Consider the following 27,208-nt stretch of genomic DNA (forward strand, 5'->3'; position numbering starts at 1 on the left):
GTTCTAGGGTTTCAGGATTGTTGATTCTCTGTTTGGCTTAGTTTTTCAGATCTTTGTTGTGGAGGGACGGCCTGGTGTTTCTGCCTAGAGCGCCATCTTGCCGGAAGTCCCTCACCTTCCTTGGCATATTATCAGAAGGGACCAATCTCTGGAGAAAGACATCATGCTTGGTAGAGGGTCAACAAAAAAGAGGAAGACCCTCAATGAGATGGATTGGCACAGTGGACTAACAGGATGAATGGGTCTGGAAGCCGGATTTCTTCCCCCTCGGCTAAGCCTGCCGGTCCTCTCCTTCCCCAGCCAGATACACACAGCAGCCGGAGCCCCAGGATCGCCCGACTTCCGCGGCGGGTGGGCGCAGCAAGGCCTCCCGAGCTGCAGCCTCTCTTTTCCCAGACGCAATGTTCTCGGAAACCGCAGCTGGCGGAGGATGCGGAGGGTCAGGGAGCAGTGCGGCCCAGGGAGAAGCCGCGGCCGCGGGGGCGGGGCTGCAGGGCGGGGCCTGGTCTTTTTTTTGTGTGTGTGTGAGTTGGAATTTTGTTGTACATCCATTTCCAGCTCTGTCCAGAACCCTCTACTGTGATCCCAGTCAGAGCAGTCAATGCTGGTAGCCAGGTACCATCTAGCTGTACTGGACTCAGTCTGCTGGAGGCCATGGTAGCTGTGGTGCATTAGTCCTGTGGACTAATCTTTTCCTTTTATCTTGTTCTCTTCATTCTCCCTTGCTTCTGAAGAGGTGAGACCAGTGGAGTATCTTAGATGGCTGCTCACAGGCTTTTAAGACCCCAGACTCTACTCACCAAGGTAGAACGTAGAACATTGTCTTTATAAATTATGACATGCCAATCGAGCTAGATGTTCTCTGAGACCATGGTCCCAACAGACTTCTGCCCTTCAGGGAGTTTGGAAGTGTCTATGGAGCTTCCATGACCTTTCCTTGTACAAGTTGTGCTGGCTTCCCCAGTGTTGTGTACTGTCTTATCTTTCACCAAAGTTACCACTCATCTATTGTCTATTTTGTCCCCCCACCCCTCCCTCAAGAGAAGTTTTGAAGCACTGAACACTAATGACTGAAGTCCAGACAAGTTGTGGGAAGACATCAAGAAGATCACATGTGAAGAAAGTGAAAGGTCACTAAAAAGACAGAAACTAAGAAAAAGACCAAAATATATGCCAGAAGAGACTCTGAAACTTGCTCTTAAGTGCAGAATAGCTAAACCAAATGGAAAAAAAATAATGATGTAAAAGTGCTGAATGGAAGATTTCAAAGGGCAGCTTGAGAAGAAAAGATAAAGTATTATAATGAAATGTGCAGAGACCTAGCTTCTATTAGCTTCTTTTAAATAAATAGTTTCTTTTTGTGTTCCTTGTTGGGAATCATTCAGATACCTCTTAATTAATGAAAAATCAGGTTCAATATAACAAGCACATAAGTCTAAACTGTTATCCTTTTCATATCATCCTTTTTCCCATTTCAAGGCATAAAAACCTGAAATGGGAAAGGGAAGTGTGGTCCATGAGAAGTTCTGTTTCTGTCTGAAAACTGGTGTGATTTTTCAGGCCTGAGCATAGGCAATTGGAAAGGCTTTATCTGGCAGACCAGTAGGAGAAAGCAGCCCTCCTCAGCAGACTTGGTGCACAACAAATGCACTGGATTGAGAATAGGCCAGTATCAGATCTTTCCATAAAGTGTCTGGAATTCAAAACTTTGTTTTATCCAAAGAGTAGATCTAGCAGATTTTCTTCACTGAACATAACAGAAAGAATTAAACTCATTTAAATAAACAAGCAAGTTCATTTACTCTTAATTCATAAACATTGGGCCTTTATCTTATAAGTAAAAGTTTTAAACCATTGTTAAGTTGTAAACTGAGGAGATATTATTACCAATTCACTCATAAATATATTTTGATAATTAGCCCTCTTCTGTGTTTTATTGTTTTGCTTGGTGCACCTTTCCATGTAGGAGCTGATTAAAAGGGATTTATTCCTAAGTAAGTTTGTGACATTAAAGCATATTTACAGAAAGAATACAGAAAATAAATAAGCTTACTTGTTGAACAAATGTGTTTTAATCTCATGATGATTACAAGCCAGTGGGAAATTACTGTTTCTGGGAAGGAAGAGAGAGAAATAAACTAATGATGATATGAATAAGTTAAAAGAGTGGAGTTACATTCCTCCACTACATATTTGAGATGCATTTGCAATGTTTTGTTCTTAAAAGAATGAGAAAGCCCTCATATATTGTTGTTAGGTGCCACTGAGTCTGTTCCAACTCATAGAGAGCCTATGCACAACAGAACGAAATACTGCCTGGTGCTGTGCCATCCTCAAAATTGTTATGCTTGAGCCCATCGTTGCAGCCACTGTGTCAATCCATTTCGTTAAGGGGCTTCCTTTCTTTCCTGACCCTCTACTCTACTAACCATGATGTTCTTCTCCAGGGATTGGTCCCTCCTGATAACATGTCCAAAGCATGTGAGATGAAGTCTCACCATCTTTGCTTCCAATGAGCACTCTGCCTGCACCTCTTCCAGGACAGATTTGTTTGCTCCTCTGGCAGTCCATGGTATATTCATATTCTTTGCCAATGCCATAATTCAAAAGCATCAGTTCTTCTTTGGTCTTCTTTCTTCACTATCCAGCTTTCACGTGCATATGAGGCAACCAAAAATACCATGACTTGGATCAAGCACACCTTAGTCCTTAAAGTGATGTGCTTGTTTTTTTAACACTTTAAAGAGATCTTTTGCAGCAGATTTTCCTAATGCAGTATGTCATTTGGTTTCTTGACTGGTGCTTCTATGGGCGTTGATTGTGAATCCAAGCAAAATGAAACTCTTGACAACTTCAATCATTTCTCTGTTTATCACGATGTTGTTTATTGGTCCAGTTGTGAGGATTTTTGTATTTTTTATGTTGAGATGTATGTCATACTGAAAGCTGTAGAATCTGATGATCATCAGTATGTGCTTCAAGTCCTCTTCATTTTCAGCAAGCAAGGTTGTGTCATCTGCCTATCACAGGTTGTTAATGAGTCTTCCTCCAATCTTGATACCGTGTTCTCCTTCATATAGTCCAGCTTCTCAGGTTATTTGCTTAGCATACAGATTGAATAAGTATGGTGAAAGGATACAGCCCTGACACACACCTTTCCTGACTTTAAACCATGCAGTATCCACTTGTTCTGTTTGAATGACTGCCTCTTGGTCTAAGTACAGGTTCTTCATGAACACAATTAAGTATTCTGGAATTCTTGTTCTTTGCAATGTTATCCATAATTTGTTAGGCTCCACACAGTCAAATGCCTTTGCATAGTGAATAAAACAGAAGTAAACATCTTTCTGGTATTCTCTGCTTTCAGACAGGATCTATCAGACATTAGCAATGATATCCTTTGTTTCATGTCCTCTTCTGACTCTGGCTTGAATTTCTGGCAGTTCCCTGTCAATGTACTGTAGCAACCGCTTTTGAATGATCTTTAGCAAAATTTTATTTGTGTGTGATATTAATGATATTGTTTGATAATGTCTGCATTCTGTTGGATCACATTTCTTTGGAATGGGTACAAATATGGATCTCTTCCAGGTGGTTGGCCAGGTAACTCACTTCCAAATTTCTTGGCATAGAAAAGTGAGCACTTCCAGCACTGTATCCGTTTGTTGAAACATCTCAATTGATATTCTGTCAATTCCTGGAGACTTGTTTTTCACCAATGTTTTCAGTGCAGCTTGGACCTCTTCCTTTAGTATCATCGATTCTTGATCATATGCTACCTCCTGAAATAGTTGAATGTCTACTAATTCTTTTTGGTACAGTGACTCTGTATTCCTTTCATCTTCTTTTGATGCTTCCTGCATCATTTAGTATTTTCCTCATAGACTCCTTCAATATTACAATTTGAGGCTTGAATTTTTTCCTCAGTTCTTTCAGCCTGAGAAGTACTGAGCTTGTTCTTCCCTTTTGATTTTCTGTCTTCAGGTCTTCACACATTTCATTATAATACTTTACTTTGTCTTTTTGAGCCATCCTTTGAAATCTTCTGTTCAGCTCTTTTGCTTCACTATTTCTTCCTTTTGCTTTAGCTACTCTATGTTCAAGAGCAAGTTTAAATTTCTTCAAGAACATAAGTTTTAATAACTTTTAAGAGCCTTAGAGAAAAAAAAGTCAATTTGAAGAGCTTTAACTTTCTCTTCCTCAGGTAAATAAAATGTTGTTAATTTAAGGATGTGAGTTTACAATTTTAAGCATTTACTCTAAATTGATGCTTACGCTTTGTCATGGATTGAATTGTGTCCCCCCAAAATATGCGTCAACTTGGTTAGGCCATGATTCCCAGTATTGTGTGGCTGTCCTCTATTTTTTGATGGTAATTTTATGTTAAAAAGGATTAGGGTGGGATTGTAACACCCTTACTAAGGTCATATCCCTGATCTAATGTAAAGGTAGTTTCCCTCAGGTGTGACCTGCACCACCTTTTATCTTCCAAGAGATAAAAAGAAAAGGAAGGGAGCAGAGAGTGGGGGGACCTCATACCACCAAGAAAGAAGCACCAGGAGCAGAGCACGTCCTTTGGACCCGGGGTGCCCGGGTGGAGAAGCTCCTAGTCCAGGGGAAGATTGATGAGAAGGACCTTCCTCCAGAGCCAACGCAGAGAGAGAGAAAGCCCTCCCCTGGAGCTAACACCCTGAATTTGGACTTCTAGCCTACTAGGCTGTGAGAAAATAAATTTCTTTTTGTTACAGCCATCCACTCGTGATATTTCTGTTATAGCAGCACTAGATGACTAAGACACGCTTGAAAGATTATAGTCCTTTGCATTGATAGTATAGAAAGTATTATTTCATTGAAGCAGTCATTTCCAATGGAAACTTTTAATAGAAATATATGCCTGGTTCTTTGTTAATTGAAAACTAACAAACAAATTTATTTTCCAAACAAGTATAATTCTGTGAGGTAGGTCCTTCCCATTGCATTGGAAGGGCTGTGTAGGTAATCAAGTCAATGTACTAGTAAGACTACAGAGATAATATGTTGCATAATATGATTAGTGCATACTGAAAGAATGAAGCTGGTAGCTGGAAAACCAGTCTTCTGATGTGATCCTGGTCATCTCTCCACTGTACTAAGACCCTGGTCCTACATAATCATGATTGTGAACCATCCATGCTCTTTGGCCATTCTGTCATATCCTATTACAGTCCAACTTATTCTTCCTCTCCTGTTTACAGACATATATGTTTTACATAATGTAAAAATGAAAAAGATAATTTAGTTTGAAGAACTTTGGGAATTAACTCTGACTGAAGAGAAAGTTATAAGAAGAAGAAAAATAATTTATCTTCACTCTTAAGGTTCTACCTACCACTATTTATAACAATCATAAACACACAAAGGTTTTGTAATCAGTAAATAGTCTTTCATCATTTCAGAATAAAGGTGTATAATACACCTATTGGCTTACTTCATTGCTTTCTGAATAATTTTTCAGACGAAATTATTTTGCAGCCTCAGTTCTCAGGTATCAAATATTTCTCTGCATAGTTCCTGGCAAGTGTAAGCAATTTAAAATACAGAAACCTGTGATGAGAGTTATGTCTTATAGCTCTTAGAAAATCAGACACAACAGTATTATTTATCCTGGATTTGAGTAATTAATCACCATATTTGCTTTCCAGCAAGCAGGTAAAGATTTGCATGTATAAGCATTAAGTTAACTTTTGATGTGCCAGAAGGAGGGAAATAACAAAGATAAGAGCAAATATAAATGAAATAGAGAATAGAAAAACAATGGAAAGAATCATTGAAACTAGAAGTTGTTTCTTTGTAAAGATCAATATAAATGACAAATCTTTAGCTACACTGACAAAGGAAAACAGAAGATGCTGATAACTAAATTCAGAAATTAAAATGGGGACATTACAACTAGTCCTACAGAAATGAAAATGATTAGAAGCTAATAGTATTTACAATTGCATGTCAACAAATTATATAGCTTTAATAAAATGGACAAAGTCCTAGAACACATGAACTACCTAAATTGACTAAAGAAGAAATAGAAAATCTCATCAGACTCCTAACAAGTAATGAGACTAATTCAGTAATAAAAACTTACCAATAATAAAAAGTTCTGGACCAGATGCCTTCACCGGGTAATTCTACTAAACACTGAAGTAAGAATTGGCACCAATTCTTCTTCAATTCTTCCAAAAAGAGAAGAGAAGTGAATACTTCTTAACTCATATTAGGAGGCCAGAAGAAAAGAAAGCTACAAACCAATATCACTAATGAATATAGATGCAAAACACTATAGATAAATCAAAATGGAATTCCAAAAAATGTTCAAGTAACCTACAGGCATGAAAAAGAAAATAGTGAAATGAAAAACAGAACAAACAGAAAACAAAAAAAATAGAATGGCAGAATTAAACCCTAACATATCAATGATTATATTAAATGAAAATGTTCTGAGTATGTTAATTAAAAAATATTGGCAGTCCTTATTTCTTAGATTAATGTTTAGATTATATGTATTTCCCCATCCTTTTACTTTCAACCTGGCTACATCATTATATTTGAAGTGAGATCTGATAGACAGCTTGCAGTTGGTTTATTATTTTTTTATTCTACTCTGCCAATCTCTTTTAATTAGTGCACTCAGAACATTTTCATTTAATGTAATGCTGCAACTGTTAATCAAAAAGTCAACAGTTCGAATCCACCAGTTGTTCCTTGGAAACCCTACAGGGCAGTTCATCTCTGTCCTATTGGGTCACTATAAGTTGGAATCAACTCAATGGCAACAGGCTTTTTACGTTATTAACATCAAGTAAAGTAGACTTCAGAGAAAAAGGGGTGAATTACACAATATAAAGGTTAATCTACTAAGAAGCCATAGTAATTCTAAATATGTATGCACCAAATAACAGAGTTGCAAAATATGAGAGAACTTAAGGAAGAAATTGATACATTCACAATTATACTTTGGTGGCAATTTCAACATCTCTCTTTATAACTAATAGAAAAAACTATACAGAAAATCAGAAAGAATACAGAAGAATACAGCGATACCATAAACCAACAGTATCTAATTAGCATTTAGAGAACACTTCACCCCACGACAACAAAATAGATAGAACTCATAAAATACAAGTACTCATAGAACATGCATTTAGAACATATATTAATATAGACCATATCCTGGCCATAAAACAAACCTGAACAAATTTAGAAGATTTTTAATCATATAGTTTGTTCTCTGACCACAATGGAATCAAACTAGAAGTAAATCACAGAAAGACAATAGGAAAATTTCCAGACTTAGAAACTAAACTACACACTTCTAAATAATCAATGGGTCAAACAAAAGTCTTATGAGAACTTAAAAATCATCCTATGAACTGAATGAAAATTGAAATGTGCATATCAAAATGTGTGAGACATAGCTAAAGCAGAGCTGTGTGGGAAATTTTTAGTGCTCAATGCATACATTAGAAAAGAAGAAATATTTCTAATCAATAACATATGCTTCTACATCAAGAACCTAGAAGAAGAGCAAATTAAAGCAAAGCAAACAGATAGAAATTAGTAATACAGAAATAATCAATGAAATTGAAAATAGAAAACATCAATAACACACAGAGCTGGCTCTTTGAAAAGATAAATAAAACTGACAAACCTCTACCAAGAGTAACAAAGGGAAAAAAAAAAAAAAGAGAGAGAGCGAGAAGACAGGAGTTACCAATATCAGGAATGAAACAAAGGATATCACCATGAACCTTAAGGGATCCTTGTTGAAATGGAAATGTTCTTATTTTGACTGTTTCAATGTGTATATCCTGATCGTAATATTTTAGTGAAGGAGCCCTGGTGGCACAGTGGTTAAGTGCTGGGCTGCTAACAGAAAGGTCAGTGACTGGAGCCCACCAAGCACTCCACAGGAGAAAGATGTGGCAGTCTGCTTCTGTAAAATTAAAACCCGGAAACACTTAGTTTTGGAGTAGATTCTGACTCACAGCAACCCTATAGGACAGAGTAGAACTGCCCCATGGGTTTCCAAGGAGCAGCTGGTGGATTTGAACTGCCGACCTCTGCACCACCAGGGCTCCTTCAAATTATAGCCTTGGAAACCCTACTGGACAGTTCTACTCTGTCCTGCAAGGTCACTATGAATCAGAATTGACTTGATGGCCACAGGTTTAATATTGTGTTGCTATTGTTTAGCAAAATGTTAATATTGAGAGAATCTCAGCACAGGTTATAGAGCATCCTTGTGAATTATTTATAACAACTGCATGTAATTCTATGATTATCTCAAAATAAAATGGTTAATTAAAAATTACACACATTTTAGGTGTATGCATTTATGATTTTGAGAAATATACACACCCTTGTAACCACCAACACAATAGAACATTTTTATCAAACCTGAAAGTTATCTCATGCACCTTTGTAGTCTATCCCATGACAATCCCTCATACCATGATCTGATTTCTGTCCTTTTAGATTAAGTTTTGTCTGTCCTAGAACTCCATGTGATAGAATCATAAAGTATACACTGTTATGTCTGATTCTTAAAGTCAACATAAAGTTTTTGATATTCAGTCATGTTTTTACATCTATAGTAGTTCATTCCTTTTTATTTTGGATTAGTATTGTATGTTATAGATGTACTTCAAGTGTTCTTTCCTTCCATCTTATGATGAACATTTTAACTGTTTCCGTTTTGTGCTAATATTAATAAAACTGCTATAAGCATTTGAGGATGAATCTTTTATGGACATATATTTTCATTGCTCTTACAAAAATCTTTAACGTATAATTGCTCTACCATACAGTAAATATATATTTAATTTTATAAAAAGCCTGTTAAACAGCTTCCTATAGGTCACTATTTTGCACGCCCACCAGGAGTGTATTAAAGTTCCAGTTGCTCAATATTCTAATACCTGGTATTGTAAAGTCTTTTTAAATTTAAGCATTCTAGTGAATGTGCGGTAGCATCTCTTTAGATTTCAATTTGCATTTCCTTAGTTACTAATGACATTGATTCTCTTCTCTCTGGAGGCTTTTAAAATTTATCCTGTCTTGGATGAACTTTAATTTCATAAAATAAATCAACATATAATTTTTAATACTTAATACAGTGAAATGTCCTATTATTTTTCAAATATTTCCTCCACCACATTTATTTATCCCCCTCCTTCTGGGACTCCTATTATCAAGTTATTGCCACTTCTATTACTATTCTTCATTTCCTTCTGTTTTTCTCTTATTTTCTACCTCTTTATCACCTTCTACAATCTTCTGGGAGAGTTTTTTGTTTCAATTTCCACCTTATTATTCATTTCTAAGCAATATCAATCTTGATTTTTGAATCTTTACCATTTTATTTCTGTCTAATGTTTCTATGTTGTTATCTTTTTAATAACTCTTTGTACCTATTTCTCATTACTGATGTAGTTGAGTTTACCTATAATGCTTGTTTTAATCTATCTGTTCCAATAATTCAGCTTTATGGATTTTATGTAGTAGCCTTTTGTCAATCCTTTATAATCATTGGAGTTTTTATGTGTTTAGTTATTTTAATTTGTAAACTCATATCTCCCTGGACTTTTAGCTACCTGGTAAAATGTATTGCAGCCCAGATCTTACTTTGTGTTCCTCTTTTTGAGTTTATGAAAAGATGTGAGGGTAATTTCCAGAATAGATATTTTAGGCAAAGCAAAACTGTGCTGCACCAACCTTTTTTTTTTTTTCCACTGTTAAATCCTCTTTTCATCAGAAATTCTGTTTTAAAAGAAATGGCACCTTAGAAGATAATCCCTTGTCATGGATTGAATTATGTCCCCCCAAAAATGTGTGTATCAGTTTGGCTGGGCCATGATTCTTGGTATTGTGTGATTTTCCTATATGTTGTAAATCCTGCCTCTCTAATGTTAATGAGGGAGGATGGGTGGCAGTTGTGTTAGCAAGGCAGGACTCAATCTACAAGATTGGATTGTCCTGAGGCAATCTCTTGAGACATAAAAGACAGAAGTGAGCAGAGAGAAGGAGGGACCTCATACCACCAAGAAAGCAGTGCCAGGAACAGAGTGCATCCTTTGGACCTGGGGTCCCTGCACAGAGAAGCTCCTAGTCCACGGGAACACTGATGAGAAGAAGGCCGACAGAGACAGAAAGCCTCTCCCTGGAGCTGATGCCCTGAATTTGGACTTTTAACCTACTTTACTTTGAAGAAATAAATTTCTCTTTGTTAAAGCCATCCACTTGTGGTATTTCTGTTGTAGCAGCACTGGATGACTAAGACATTCCTGAAGTTTAAAAAGTAGATGATAGTGAAGTGAATGCCAGAGGTCAATTGGCCAGTCATCATCTAATTTATCAGCTCCTTATATGAACTTTGGTTTACACTGATTTTACCTTGCCAACAAGATTAGCCTGGAACGTAGCCAAAACTTAGCTTTTCACAGTGGCAATGAGGCCAGGTCAATTCTTCCCAGGACAAGAATAAGAGTTAAAAATTATACCCCTATCCACTGCTGTGCCAACCATCTTTTCTAGCAAACAACTACTCCTTTCCCCCACAACAAGATTTTATGATAGTCTTTACTCTCTCTAGTGATGTCTTATAGTTCTGTTGTTATTGAGGTTCTTGTTTCTCAGAATCATTTTATCCTTTCTCTACTTTCTCCAGGGTGGATTTTGGGGGGAAAGAAGCCAGTAGACCATTATTATTTGTACTCTTGGCCTGGAATAAGTTGTTGCTTTGAATTTTTGGTGAACAATACAAAATATTCATTTTAAATGAAAAACAAATACTTATTAACAAAATGAATTCACATTAATGGGAATATTAATTCTCTATATGGAAAGTATATGCCTTTGAATTACAAAATATAAACTAACCACTGTTTTCATGTCTCTTAGAAATATCTTATACTATGTTTAATTGGAAAGTATAAAATTAATGTTTTTACCTAAATAAAATCATTCTTACTCTTGAGAACTCTATACACCAACAATTTTTAGAATTGCTTTAAGTTTGCTTTGAATGTGAATTCAAACAACATACTTTCCTTTTTTAGAGTAACAACATGATAAATTATACTGTACCTTTTCTTATTTTATTTAACTTTTTAAACCTGTAATATTAACATTATTTTTGGACTTAGACGTTTCATTCTACTCAATATTTTTTTAATAGCAGCTTTATTGGGATACAATTAACATGTCATAAATTTACCTTTCTAAAGTATACAATTTCACAAATATAGTCAACTAAATGTTTTAAAAAGGAGCAAAAGTAAGCCAATGGAGAATGGATAGTCTTTTCAACAAATTGTACAGGAACAACTGGACATACATGCAAAAAAAAAAGTTCCAGATATTGAATCCTTCACAAAAATTAAAATGGATCTTAGACCTAAATGTGAGACATAAAACTGTACAAATCCTAAAAAATAACATAGGAGAAAATCTACGCGACATTGAGCTTGGTGATTATTTAGCAACAAAAGTATGAACTATAAAAGTTTAAAAAAATGATAAGTTGGACTTCATTAAAACTTAAAACTTCTGATCCATGATAAGCATTGTTAACAGAATGAAAAGTCATCTACAGATTGGGAGAAAATACTTGCAAAACACATATGTGATAAAGACTTGTACCCAAAATACACAAAGAACTCTCACACAGCAATAGTAAAAATAAAACAACCCAATTACAAAGTGGGCAAAACATTTGAACAGATACCTCATCAAAGAAGATACACAAATAGCAAATAAGCATACGCAAACCTGCTCAACTTCAGATGTCTTAGGGAATTACAAATTAAAGCAACAATAAGATGCCCCTGTATACCTATTGTTGTTGTTCTTAATTGTTGTCCAGTTGGCTACCACTTATGGCATCTTATGTACAACAGAATGAAATGTTACCTGGTTGTGTGCCTTCTTCATTTGTTGATATTTTGAATCCATTGTTGGGATATTGTGTTAATCTGTCTCATTGAGGATTTTCCTCATTTTTGTTCACCCTTTACTTTATCAAACATGATGTCCTTTTCTAGCTATTGTTCTTTCCTGGTGACAAGTCCAAAGTAAGTGCGTTGAAATTTTATCATCGTTGCTTCTAAGGAACATCTTGGTAGTATTTCTTTTGAGACTGATTTGCTTCTTTTAGCAGTCCATGGTATATTCAATATTCTTCACCAACAACACAGTTCAAACACATCAACTTTTCTGTCTTCCTTTTTCATCAAACAACATATTGTATTGGGAAAATCTGGTCTAAAAGACTTCTTTTCTGCTATCATTGTTATGCAAATTACAACTTTATACATTATAATCTATGGATGCATTTTTAAAATTATTGTTTATGAAGTTCATTTTTAAATCATATAGGAGAAGAGCTACAAAATCATACATATATTGTCTCTTATATTAATCTATGCAGTTACCTTTACGGATGCTCTTTATTTGTGTGGGTTCAGGTTGATATTTAGTGTCCTTCCATTTTAGCCTGAAGGACTCCCTTTAGCATTTCTTGTAAGTCATGTCTGCTAGTGACAAATTCTTTGTCCCATCCTTGTCAGTGGAAGTTTCCAGGGAACTGCCAGTCAGATCAGACAGTGATAATTCTCTAGGGAAGGGTATTTTCGGATGCTCCAAATCCATTCTGCCCCCTCCTATGGTTGCTAAGCTGCTAGTTTTCATAGCTACTGCAATTATGAGGTTGTGGCTTGTCTAATGAGATTTGAGTGTTGGGGAGAGAGGGATGAGATTAGGACAAGTTGAAATTCCATAAATATCACTGTTCATACAGCGATTTGAGTACTTTTCTTGAATAAATATTTCTCAGATTGTTACAAGTCTTTTGTTAATTTCCAGTTTTCTGAAAAGTTTATTTTGACAGTAGTTGCCTGTGTTCTAGTTGCTTTTACGGAGGAACAGATTTTCTGATGTTTTCACTCTTCTTTTCTGGAACTTAAGGAGCCCTGGTGGTATAGTGGTTAAGGGCTTGAAAGGTCAGTGGTTTAAACTCATCAATGATTCTGTGGGGGAAAGGACCTGCTGATCTACTCCCATAAAGTTTTCAGCCTAGGAAACCCTATAGGGAAGTTTTTCTCTGTCGTATAGCATTGCTATGATTCAAAATTGACTTGTTGGCACCTAACAACAAAAACAACATTCTAGAACTTGGAACCTTCTACTCTGCATTCTGGTAATCATACTTATCCTCTCTATTACAACTCTGGAGTCCCTCAGTAGCACAATTTAAGTGCTCTACTATTAACTGAAAGGTTAATTCAAACCCACCCAGAGACACCTCTGAAGACAAGCCTGGCCATCAGCTTCTGAAAGGTTACAATCTTGAAAACACTGTGAAGCAATTTTACTCTTCATACATCGGGTCACCATGAGTTGGAATCAACTCTATGGCAAACTATCAACAACATTACAACTCTGGCTCCTCCTGATTATGACTCTTCTTTCTGCCCCCTTTCAACTATGACTCTACTTTTCAACTGAGAATATACCTAAGAAAACTTGCTTAAAAAAAAAATCATTTTTCTTTCTTTACAGGGACTTTAATATATCTCTTAAGATTTAAAACAGTATTGGTTGAAGAAGGTAAGAAGAACAAAGCTATATCAGTGTAATCATGGCCAAGTTTGATCGTCTTAAAACTTCTAGTTAAATTCACTACTAGTTAAATTGCCCTTTGTGCTAAATTGCCCTCGGGAATAGACATGATTTGAATACTGACCCTTGATTCTAAAGCTTCTTAGAGTTCTGTTTGGTAGAATGTCTAATCTGGCGGACAGGGCATAGGTTTACGACAAACTTTTCTTTCCCATCATTCATGTAGGTTATTTTGTTTTACTTCAAGCAGCATATTATTGTTGCCCTCTGTAGTTTGCATTTATATTGTAGCTCCATTGTTCTAGCAATGAATTAAAGTTGATTATGTTATTATGCTTTTTTTTCATTTTGGGATTCTTAAAAGATCATTTTAGCGTGAAGTCCACTGAAATGTGGATACGTAGTCAGATGTTATCTAAAAGTAAAAAACTTTTTTTTTTTTTTTGGATTATAGAAAGGACTTACACGTAGCTGTTACTGAAATTGAATGATATTCTAGTTTATGTTTAAGGCCTTCTTTACAGAAGACTAAAATTATTCTTAAATACTTAGTGTAATAAAATCATTCCACTTCAAGCACTGACAGTTACTTTCCCAGAGGAAAAAAAAAAAGACTATCTCATTGGCCATTACCCAGTCAGAGGGCCTGCCCAAAGACATTTGCAATTTTACCATGTGCCATGAAGCAGAGAACAACAGAAAATACTATGTAAGCTGCAATAATGGCTAACGTAGGATATTTAGTGACTTGCTAATAATATTTGTTAGAGATTCACTTCAAAAGAGATTCACTGCAATTGACCCAGCTAAAGGTAATGAAATGAACAATGTAATCAGAAAAGAGAGTTGTTATAAGATTAGACATGCCAAGGTAACGGATTCAGAAGCAAAATCAAAAGCAGAAAAATGGAGTCATTGGTGATCTCAAAATTTAAAATGAAGCCCACCTATGCCAATTATTAACTAAATCTATTTACATACATTATCAATTCTGCAAGTGTCATTTTTTTTTATAATAATTCATTCTGTAGTTCCATAAATAGTTATTTCATACTTATTCAACATCATGCCTTGCGTTTGGAGCTTGTTTAGTAAAGTGGTCTCAAGGACACAGCCCCTTGTGTTATAAAACTAAAATGTTCAATTTCTCACAAGACTGGAAGTTTTCTACACTTTCCAAGGAAACACAGCCTGATTTCATATAACAGATATGCTCATGTATGCAAAGAGAAGATAATCTAATCTTTCACAATAATATTCAAAATGTTAAAGAACGATTATCAATCCAAATATTTGAAACTGTCTTCTCTGCCACTAAGAATCACTAAGTGACTTTATTTGTATTTCTATTTTAAGAGTCTTTGCCTGTTGTGAAAACCTCAGACTTATAATATCCAAATGAGATGCATGTTATATAATATTTTGTAATGAAATACTTTGTTTTCATTTTCTGGAACATAGCCATAAAATTAAATTTTGATCTAATAACGTGACCTAGATAAGCAAAAATAATTTTCTTATGTTCCAAATCGGCACTTGAAATAATTTCAAGTTTAATCCTAAATTCATTTAAAAATAATTTGTATTAAAAATGACCCCTATTTTAGTATTTTTTGTAAAAAAGCTGTGTATTGCTGGAAACCAAAGCAATTGATGAAATAAATTTAACTCTAGCAATTTAATAGTCTAATTTTCCACTTATGTGGCATATTAAACTGTGCTACATTTCCCCCAAAATTATAGGCACACAAACATGATGTTTAGAAATAGTACTTTATCAGGGCATAATAACACATACGATTGAGAAGTGTCATTAGATATGTTTTAATAACATACTTTAATTTTCTTTGCCTGTTAAAAATTCTAATTTTAACATTGTTGTTTTTCTTTCATAATTTAATATGGGTACAGTGCAGAACATATTTTATATTGATTTACTATGTTACCATATACAATTTCTATATCCAGTAATTTTGATAAACCACGAAGTATATAATTTTACGTAAGAGAAATTCATTCATTTTATACAGACTGAAACTTTTCAAAATAGTAAAAACAAATCCTCCCATCAGTGCTATAATGTTTTGCATCACATAACAAAATTTTTATTTCCAAATGTATGTAAGGGACTCTGAAAAATGCTTGTAGAGTACTAGGAAATAAAACAAATTTGCAAATGTTAAAGGTGTTAAATCTTAGTAAATAAGATTTATATGTTTTCTGTGGGTTGTTTTAATTTTATATTAATAAAACTGAAAAGAACTATATTGGATATAGGTGCTATTTCAACAAGATTTAAGATAAGATGCATAAAAGGGTTGGGTTGGGTTGCCAGTTAAAAGGGATTAGTGGCAAGTAGTGGCAAATAAAACTGAGAAGGAAAAAAGTAAAAATACTAAGGCACTTTAATGTCAAACTAAAGAGTCTGAACCTTATTCATTTACTCATTACACTCACTTCTCATCGACATGGTTAGATTCCAAAGATCAGGTCTTTATGTGAAAATAGTAGTTATTCGAGAGTTGAGGCTATGCCCCGTCTTTGGCATCAGTGTGCCCCTGGTTCGCTCACCACCCGCTGGTTACCTGGCATGTCTTGGGATGCGTGTGGTGTGGTGGGCCCCCCTTCCCAACCACACCCACTACCACGGAGCCGTGGGGGTCGCTGGTGGTGGTGATCGGGAATTGCCTGCCACCTCCATATCAGCAGGGGCCTACCATCACCTGGCCACTCTCTAGGCCTCTGCGGACTCCTGCACCTTGCCTCCACACTTTCCTGCTCCATGGGCCCCGGATACAGGCCTCAGTGGCAGGCAGCTCCTGGGCCACTTGGGCCCAGTGAAGGCTTTGGAGGTGGCAGAAAGGCGTCTTTGGAATAAGAGACTTCCGAGCTCCCTGCCCGACTCCTGCAGCCCCGACCCCTACTGCCTTCTCCAGGCTTGGCCGAACCTACCTCCTGCCCCATGCTCGCTGTGGACCTGGCTTGGCTCTTCTGCCGCATACAGGTAATACGAGCCATCTGCAGCCCTCAGCCTCACTCTCTCTCACGAAGGTTGTCCTCCTCCTCTGTCTTCCTCTTTCACCTTGACTCCTCCTTAATGCACATAATAGTTGGATAGTAGCTTTTTTTACAGTTGTTGTAAATGTGAAATGTTGTATAATGAGACAGCCAATAGATGAAGAATAGGTGTATATACTTTTAATTGAGAAATTAGAGAATTAAAAAAACTATCATTTAGGAGTATTAATAGTTAATTAATATTAATAGGAATATTAATAATTATCATTTAGGAATATTAATAGATTTTTTTTACTATTGTCGTAAATGTGAAATGTATAACGAGACAGTCAGTAAACGAGGAGTAGGTGTATATACTTTTAATTGATGAATTAGAGAATTAAAAAACTATCATTTAGGAAATTAATAAAAAACTATCATTTAGGAATATTAATATCAATTATTAATTAATATTAATATCATTTAGGAATATTAATAATTAATAAATAGTTAATATCTTTTAGAGACAATAATATTGATAGAATATTAATATTAATAGTTAGGAATATTAATAGTGGTTTGCCTATTGCTGTGATGCTGGAAGCTATGCCACTGGTATTTCAAATACCAGCAGGGTCGCCCATGGTGGGCTGGGTTTGGCAGAATTTCCAGAATAAGACAGACTAGGAAGAAAGACTTGACATTCTACTTCTGAAAATATTGGTCAGTAAAAACTTTATGAATAGAAGTAGAACATTGTCTGATATACTGCTGAAAGATGAACCCCTTTGGAAAGCACTCAAAATATGAGTAGGGAAGAGCTGCCTCCTCAAAGCGGAGTCAACCTTAATGACGTTAGATGGAATAAAGCTTTCAGGACCTTGATTTGCTGATGTGGCATGACTCAAAATGAGAAGAAACAGCTACAGACATCCATTAATAATCAGGAACATATGATGTATGCACTATGAATCTAGGAAAATTGGAAGTCATCAAAACTGAAATGGAACACATAAACATTGATGTCCCAGGCATTAGTGAGCTGAAATGGATTGGTATTGGCCATTTTGACTCAGAGAACCATATGACCTACTATACTGGGAATGACAAATTGAAGAGGAATGGTATCTCATTCACTGTCAAAAAGACGATTTCAAGATCTATACTCAAGTACAATGCTGTCGGTGATAGGATAATATCCATACACCTAGATGGAAGACAAGTTAATATGATTATTATTCAAATTGACCCACCAACCATTAATTCCAAAGATGAAGAAATTGAAGATTTTTACCAACTTCTGCAGTCTGAAATTGATCAAACATGCAGTCAAGACACACTGATAATTACTGGTGATGGGAATGCAAAAGTTGGAAACAAAGAAGAAGGAACAGTAAGAAAATATGGCCTTGGTGATAGAAACAACACTGGAGATCGCATGATAAAACTTTGCAAGACCAATGACTTATTCATTGCAAATACTTTTTTCAACAATATAAAGGGCAACTGTACATGTGTACCTCACTAGATGGAAAGCACAGCAATAAAATCTACTACATCTGTGGAAAGAGATGATGGAAAATCTCAATATCATCAGTCAGAACAAGGCAAGGAGCCAACTGCAGAACAGACCATCAATTGCTCATATACAAGTTCAAGTTGAAGTTGAAGAAAATTAAAACAAGTCCACGAGAACCAAAATATGACCTTGACTGTATTCCACCTGAATTTGGAGACCAACTCAAGAATAGATTTGACACATTGAACACTAATGACTGAAGACCAAACAAGTTCTGGGATGACATCAAGGATATTATACATGAAGAAAGCAAAAGGTCGTTAAAAAGACAGGAAAGAAAGAAAAGACCAAAATGGATGTCGGAAGAGACTATGACAGTTGCTCTTGAACACCAAGTAGCTAAAATGAATGGAAGAAATGACGAAGTAAAAAAGCTGAACAGAAAATTTCAAAGGGTGACTTCAGAAGACAATGTAAAGTATTATTAAGAAATATGCAAAGACCTGGAGTTAGAAAACCAAAAGGGAAGAACATGCTTGGCATTTTTCAAGCTGAAAGAACTGAAGAAAAAATTCAAGCCTCAAGTTGCAATTTTGATGGATTCCATGGGCAAAATATTTAACAATGCAGGAAGCATCAAAATAAGATGGAAGGAATACACAGAATCACTGTACCAAAAAGAACGGGTCGACATGCAACCATTTCGGGAGGTAGCATACGATCAAGAACCAATGGTATTGAAGGAAGAAGTCCAAGCTGCACTGAAGGTATTGGTGGAAAACAAGCCTCCAAGAATTGATATAATACCAAATGAGATGTCCCAACAAACAGATGCCATGCTGGTAGTGCTTACTTGTCTATGACAAGAAATTTGAAAGACAGCTTTCTGGCCAACCAGCTGGAAGAGATCCATATTCGTGTCCATTCCAAAGAAAGGTGATCCAAAAAATATGGAAATTATCAAACAATGTCATTAATATCACACACAAGTAAAATTTTGCTGAAGATAATTAAAGAACAATTGCAGCAGAACATCGACAGGGAACTTCTAGAAATTCAAGCTGGATTCAGAAGAAGACTTGTAATGAGGGCTATCATTGCCGATGTTAGATGGATCCTGGCTGAAAGCAGAGAATACTAGAAAGATGTTTACCTGTGTTTTATTGACTATGCAAAGGCATTTGACTGTGTGGATCCTAACAAATTATGGATAACATTGTGAAGAATGGGAATTCCAGAACACTTAACTGTGCTCATGTGGAATCTGTATATAGACCAAGAGGCAGTCATTCAAACAGAACAAGGGGATACTGCATGGTTCAAAATCAGGTAGAGTGTGGGTCAAGGTTGCATCATTTCACCATAATTATTCAATCTGTATGGTGAGCAAATAGTCTGATAAGCTGGACTATATTAAGAAGAATTTGGCATCAGGATTGATGGAAAACTCATTAACAACCTGCTATATGCAGATGACACAACCTTGCTTTCCAAAGGTGAAGAAAACTTGAAGCACTTACTGATGAAGATCAAAGACTACAGCCTTCAGTATGGATTATAGCTTAACAAAAAGAAAACAAAAATCCTCACAACTGGACCAATAAGCAACATCATGATAAACAGAGAAGAGATTGAAGTTCTCAAGGATTTCATTTTTCTTGGGCCCACAATGAACGCCCATGGAAGTAGCAATTGAGAAATCATAGAACATATTGCACTGAGCAAACTTTCTCTAAAAGACCTCTTTAAAGTGTTATAAAGCAAAGATGTTTCTTTGAGGACTAAGGTACGAGTGACCCAAGCCATGATATTTTCAATCGCCTTATATTACATAAGATAGCTGGACTATCAGTAAGGAAGAGCAAAGAAGAATTGATGCCTTTGAATTATTGTTTTGCCGAAGAATATTGATATACATACCATGGACTGCCAGAAAAACGAACAAGTCCATCTTGGAAAAAGTACAGCCAGAATGCTCTTTGGAAGCAAGGATAGTGAGACTTTGTCTTATGTACTATGGACATGAAGTTATCTGGAGAAGGACATCATACTTGGTAAAGTAGAGGTCACAAAAAAGAGGAAGACCCACAGCAAAATAGATTGACACAGTGGCTGCAACAGTGGGTTCAAACATAACAACCATTGTGAGGATGGTGTACTACCGGGCAGTGTTTCATTCTATCGTACATAGGGTCGCTATGAGTCTGAATTGACTTGATGGCACCTAACAACAGTACAACAACGATAAGCAAGGAAGATTGGAGGAACCCTGTTGGCAAGGGAAACAATTAAAGACTTTTGCATTAGTCTAGAAATAAGAGGCGTGAACTGGAAAAATAGCAAGGGGACTAGAAACAAAGCATACTATTAGTTATATTTCAAATATTTTACATGGCTTGGCACAATGTTAGGTATTAAGGTGAAGAAAGACAGAGAGAATTTGAAATTGATTCACAGCTTTGAACTTGATTGACTAGAGAAATAGTAAAATTCTAAAAAGTAGTAAAGTCAGAGATTCTGGCCAGCCATGAGGATTCAAGACAAGTCAAATTTAAACATGTTGAGTTTGAAGGTACAGAAGATCATCCAAGAATATTTTAGTAAGGAGTTGTAAATGTAGAGCTATAGCTTGCAAAATAGTTTTAAGGAATAGATGAATTATATACAATTGCATAATTGTACTTGAACAACAGTAAGCATAGCTATATTTTAAGTTAGGCATTTGTTATAAGTGGTAAAAGTGAAATGGCAGGATATGAATTATCACATATCTGTAATAGTCCTCATTTTTCATTACTCCAGTGAATCAGAATTAAAAAAAAAAAAAGTTTATCAAAACATGATAAACTACTTTTCTCTCGAGAGGTCTTAAAAACAAGTTTATTTTTCTGATTCCAATACTTCAAGCATCATTTTAAAGAGCCAGTATTGGCCCTAAAAGCATGCATCATAGATTCTACAGAATAAAGGTTACAGGAATTTCATACCTTGATGTCTTGTCTCCTATAAGTAAATGCAACATTAAAAAGGAAAATAACTATGATGGATCAGGAATACTGAAGAGAGAAACTGCCAAACTAATAAACAAATTTATGTGTCAAGAAGATCCCTTTTGAATAAATGTGTGCCAAGACAATTAAAAGCAGCAGAATGTTTAGGGCAAAGGTTTTATAATATGCAAAGCACATGGCTTCTACCAACGTTTTTTGTTAATATAAATGAGCAATTTAATCATTCTGGAGTCATGCCATTAATGTAAGATAAAGTAAATCTAATTGGTATAAAGAATAATTTAGCTTACAAAACTGTCAAAAGTGCTTTTGCAGAATAAAGACTGTTCTCTTTCACAATACCAAAAAAGAAAGAAAGAAAAACCAAACCTGTTGCAGTAGAGTCAATTCCAACTCATAGCGAGCCTATAGGACAGAGTAGAACTGCCCCATAGGGTTTCCAGGCAGAGGCTGGTGGATTTGAACAGCCACCTTCTGGTTAGCAGCCATAACTCTTAACCACTGTGCCACTAGGGCTCCATTTCACAATGGACATTAAACAATATTTGTGCATTTTTGTAAAGTCACTAACAGGTTTTCTTAGCTGAAGGAGGCCTTTTTCTCACCTAAAATTGAAGTGTTTGGAAAATTATTTTTCAAATATTATATTTAATATTGATTACAGTGTAATCAGAATTCTCTCCATGGCTTGTGAAATCTCTTTATGTCAGCAAAAAGTTTTTATTAATTTAATTAGCATTTATTTTTTCAAAAAGCTACTATGTGCCTGTTCCAAGTACTGTCCTTATAGCAGTGGAGATAAGAATATAACCCTACATTTTAAGGGGATGAGAGACATTAGACCAATGACTCTTTTATATAAATTAATATAAAATATCTTGTTGTTGTTGTTAGATACCATTGAGTTGGTTCCAACTCATAGCAACCCTGTGTACAGCAGAAAAAGACACTGCTTGTTCCTGAGCCATCTTCACAATTGTTGCTACGTTTGAGACCATTGCTAGAGCCACTGTGTCAGTGCATCTCATTGAGGGTCTTATTCACTGACCCTCTATTTTACCATGCATGATGTCCTTCTCCAAGGACAGGTCCTTCCTGGTAACATGTCCAAATACATGAGACAAAGTCTTGCCATTCTTCCTTCTAAGGAGCATTCTGACTATAATTCTTCCAAGACAGATTTGTTCGTTCTTCTGGTTGTCCTTGAAGAACATTTAGTATTCTTTGGCAACACCGTAATTCAAAGGCGTCAGTTCTTCCTTGGTCTTATGTATTCATTGTCCAGCTTTCACATACATACGAGACAACTGAAAATACCATGGCTTGGGTCAGGCATACTTTAGTCTTCAAGGTGACAGCTTTGATTTTTAACACTTGAAAGTGGTCTTTTGTTGCAGATTTGCTCAATGCAGTATGTCATTTGATTTCGTGACTGCTGCTTCCATGTGTGTTGATTGTGGATACAAGTAAAATGAAATCCTTCGAAATTTCTAATATTTTCTCTGTTTATTGTATTGAGAAGTCATAAATCCTGTGAAGACCAAAAAGTAGAATAAGAAATTTAAGAGCAGGGGACGGCACTTATTTCAGATGGAATGGATAGGGAAGGCTTCTATGAGACTTTGAAAATTGAACAAAGATCTGAATTAAGTTAGGGAACAAGAGTCGAGGATCCGTAAGACACGTCAATGAAAAGAGTAAGTATTAATGTCCTGAGGTAGGAATGAGCAAGACATTTTGAGAAACAAAAAGGCAAGTGTCATTGGTACAGAACAAGCAAGCAAAAAGAGAAAATAAATTTGAGGTTATCACTAGAAGGCAGATCATATAGGGTCTTATATACTATTCTCAGTGTTATAGGAATCCTGGGAAGCTTTGGAATAAGAAATGACAAGATCTTATTTTAAATTAATAAAATGATATAAATTGCCTAGACTGTTGTGGAGGATGATGTTGGTTTGGCTATAAACGATAGCCTGAAAATATAGAGAAATGGCTATATGGATATATTTTACAAGTATAGCCAACAAGATGTGCTACGGGGTATATTGGGAATATAAAAGAAGAGAGAATTAAAGGATAACACTTAGTTTTGGGGTCTGAGCAAGAGAGTGATACTACCATTTACTGAGCTAGAGAATATTAGGGAACGTACAGGTTTGATTTGTTTATTAAATGTCAAAATGAAGATGCTGAGTATGAATTTGTATATAGGTCCTCAGGGAAGAAGTAGAGGCTTTGGATAAAAAATTCAGAGTTATCTAAAACAGATAATATCTAAAGCCAAGAAACTGAGTTAGATTATAAAGCCATAAATGTTTATAAAAATGAGTGCTGAAGACTTAACCCTGGGAAATCCTGTCATTTACTATTTAGGAAGATGAAAATAATCCAGCAAAATAAATAAGAGGGAACAGACAATGAACTAGGATAAAAATCAGGAGAGTATGGTATTCTGTAAGCCAAGAAAAATATACTATGAAGGAAGAAATGATCAACTACAGTAAATGTTGCATGGCTGAGTAAGATGAGGATGGGATATTGTTCATTAAATTTAGTAACTTAGAAGTCCTTGTTGACAGTTCAAAAAAAAGTATCAGTGGAACTGGTTGACATATCTGATTGAAGTGAGTTTTAAGAGAAAACCCTATGGGGAAGTTCTACGCTGTCCTATAGGAGCATTATGAGTCAGGATTGACTTGATGGCAACAGGTTTAAGAGAAAACAGGAGATAAAGTGTTGGAGTTGGTGAGTATACACAAATTTAAAGGAATTTTGCAATAAAGGGCTATAGAAAATCTGAGTGATAGTGGAGAGGTACATAGAATTATAGAAGATGTTTTTGTTCTTTTTATTGGAAAATATTTCAGCATTTCTATGCTCATAGGAATGATCCAACTAAAGGAGGGAATGATAATGCAGGAGAGAGAATGTTAAATGTTGGATCAACATTGTTGCCTGATTAGGATCTGTGCCCTGGAGCAGTTGAGCCAATGAAACATACTCCAAATCAGAAAGAGTGAGAAAGTTTATTTAGGAGGTGTCCACAAACAGGGCTCCGATAGCAATCAGGTTGTCTCAATGGAGTACCAAAAGGCATTTTTACATTAGAGCTTATGTATGATTTTCACAAAGGTTAGAAGTGTCTTTTGGCACATTGCCCACAGATGGCCAGATGAGTTACACATCACAAGACAACTACAAAGGTCTCTTTATCAGACTAAAGAGATACATGCCAGACATCTCCTTATCAGGCTAAAGATATACATGTCAGACATCTGGGCTCTAATCTTCCTATGGGGGGTTATAAGTCACAAGTGACCGGACAGAGTAAAACAAAGTCATTAAAAAAGGTATGCAGAAAGAAGGCAAAGAAAAAAAACTTATAAGTTCATCATGGTGTTAGTTATGTCAAGCTCTCAGTCACCCATTTTGAAAAGGAGAAAACTTGCTATGGAGCATTAAGGTCACAACATCCCTGTGTTGATGTTAGAAATGGATCCAGAGCTCAAATTAAGGATTTGGACATACAAAGGTCTTTGTAATGGTATGGAATGTACACAATATTTGTACAAATATATGTGATTTGGTAGCATTTAGGTAGGAATATGAGTTTTTTTTTTTTTTTTTTCAGATATATAGTCTTTTTTTTTTCAACATGAACTACAACTAAGACTATCAGGTAAGAGAGTGGGGAGGTTGGAGCGTTCAAGAAAGAAAAGGTGTGAGTTGGTTGAATTAGAGCATGGGTGGATACATTTTCTATTTGTATATTTGAAGCAACTTTATCAGTGTGGAATCCCTTCCCTCCAACACTACACTTACATCTAGAGAAGATCAAAGTATAGTCGATTTTGCAGTAACCTGAGAGACAAGAGGCCCAGGATCTAGTCTATGTCCCTTGATATCTAAAATTCATAATCACCTAAACTTGTTGTTGTTTATAGGTGCTGTCAAGTCAATTTAGACTCATAAGGATGCTATGTAACAGAGATCTGCCTCATAGTGTTTCTAGGCTGTAATTTTTATGGAAACAGATTACTACATCTTTCTCCCAAGGAGCTGCTGGGTGGGTTTGAACAACCAACCTTTCAGCTAGCAATCAAATGCTTAACCATTGTGCTACTAGGATTCCTTCACCAACAATAGCAAACTACAATTTTCTCATATGTTAACATTATGAAAATATGTCCTGAGTACTTACTGTATGCAAGGTCACTGAGTTTAATGTGGACCAACTCATTTAATCCTTAAAACTACCTATCTGTGTCAATATTATTATTGCCTATTGTATAAAGTAAAAACTGAGTTTTTAGAGAAGGTAAGCAATTGACCCAACAAGACTTAGCAAGCTAGCAAGTGTCAGAACTTGGAATAGCACCTTGATGATGTGATTCTAGAAGCAGAGATCTTAAATGCAAATGGTACTGCCACCTCCCTGCATCTTAGCCTTACAAGAAAGATAAAAAATGAAACACAACTGAAAAAAAAAAAGCCCATTAAAGACAGATACCATTGATAATTTTAGAGAAAGAGTTTGCAAGCTTTATCTCTAAAGGGCCAGATAGTAAACTTGACATAGCACAATAGAAGCCATAGACAATATGCAAATGAATGGACATGGTTTTGTTCTATTGAAGAAAACCAAAAACCAAACCCGTTGCCATAGAGTCAATTCTGACTCATAGCGACCCTATAGTACAGAGTAGAACTGCCCCATAGTTTCCAAGGAGCACTTGGTGGATTCAAACTACTGACCTTTTGGTTAGCAGCTGTGGCTTTTAACCACTACACCACCAGTTTCCTCTGTTGAAGAGGAAAATTAATAATAGACATCTTACTTTGATTTTAAGGAGTCCTAGTGGTGCAGTGGTTAAAGTGATAGAATGCTAAACAAAAGGTAGGAGTTTTGCAAATACCAGTGAGTCTGCGGGAGAAAGATGTGGCAGTCTGCTTCCATAGAGATTTATAGCGTTGGAAACCTTATGGGGTTGCTATGAGACTCCATGGCGGTGACTTTGATTTACTTTGATTTTAAACTTTTTCTTACTCAGGAAACCAAATATTAGCCATAAAAAGCTTGACTAGACTGCAAAACCCTGTCAGAAACTGCTCTATAGCAATGTAAATTTGTCTTATCCTGCTGGAAAAAGAAAGTCATCAAATCGTTACCTCCTAATTTAAATCTCAAAAAGTCTCATGGCTGCGGGTGGGTGGAGGGCCAAATCATTAGCAACCAAGCCAGAAGTAAATTGATATTAGTTATCTCAGTAAAGGGAGAAGGCAAGCTTCATACAATCATGTTAAGATTACCCAGTGGTTGATCTTCTATATTTCTCCCTCCTCTTCTCTTTATAAATCCCATTGTACCTACTTTCTTCTAGCCATTTGCTTTTTCTGGAATCAAATTGGTCATCCTACATGCATATAGAATAACTGCTCAGAATAAAACTTATGTTCAAATTTCAATGAGCTTTGATTGTTTTTAACAATTCTAATAATCATTTATAAAAAAGGATATGAGGCCGATAGCACTCCCGCCATCTTGAATAAACAAGGCGTGGTACCTGCCATTTCTATGTGATTTGAGAACTAACTCGTTGCATGTAAGCTATCTCCATATTAGGTAATGTAGGAACTAACCCCTGTCTTTAAGATAGCTCCTAATTTAGGTATACTTCGGTTCCGGCTCAGTTAAGAAAAACAAGTGAAAGAGGGTCTCAAGACTAGTTGAAACTGATCTGGAACCAGGTTTTACCTGTCCCTTAGATGACCTATTGATGTCAGAGGCCGAAAAACACACCCCTGTCTATGCCTCAGATGTGGGCAAAATGCCATCTTTGTGGCCCCCCTCTTAGACTGAGCAGGTGCAGAAGATCAGACCACCCCAGGAATGCCTTTATGGGCCAAACCAATCAGCAGGCTGACTGCACCTCGGGACGTCCCTGAAGACCTCAGACCCAATTGTACTTTATCCATATAAACCCCTTGAGCCATTGTTCAGGGAGACACCTTGATGGCACAGGTTCCC

Source organism: Trichechus manatus, unplaced genomic scaffold (assembly GCF_000243295.1).
Source record: "Trichechus manatus latirostris isolate Lorelei unplaced genomic scaffold, TriManLat1.0 scaffold00260, whole genome shotgun sequence".
Lineage (NCBI taxonomy): Eukaryota > Metazoa > Chordata > Mammalia > Sirenia > Trichechidae > Trichechus > Trichechus manatus.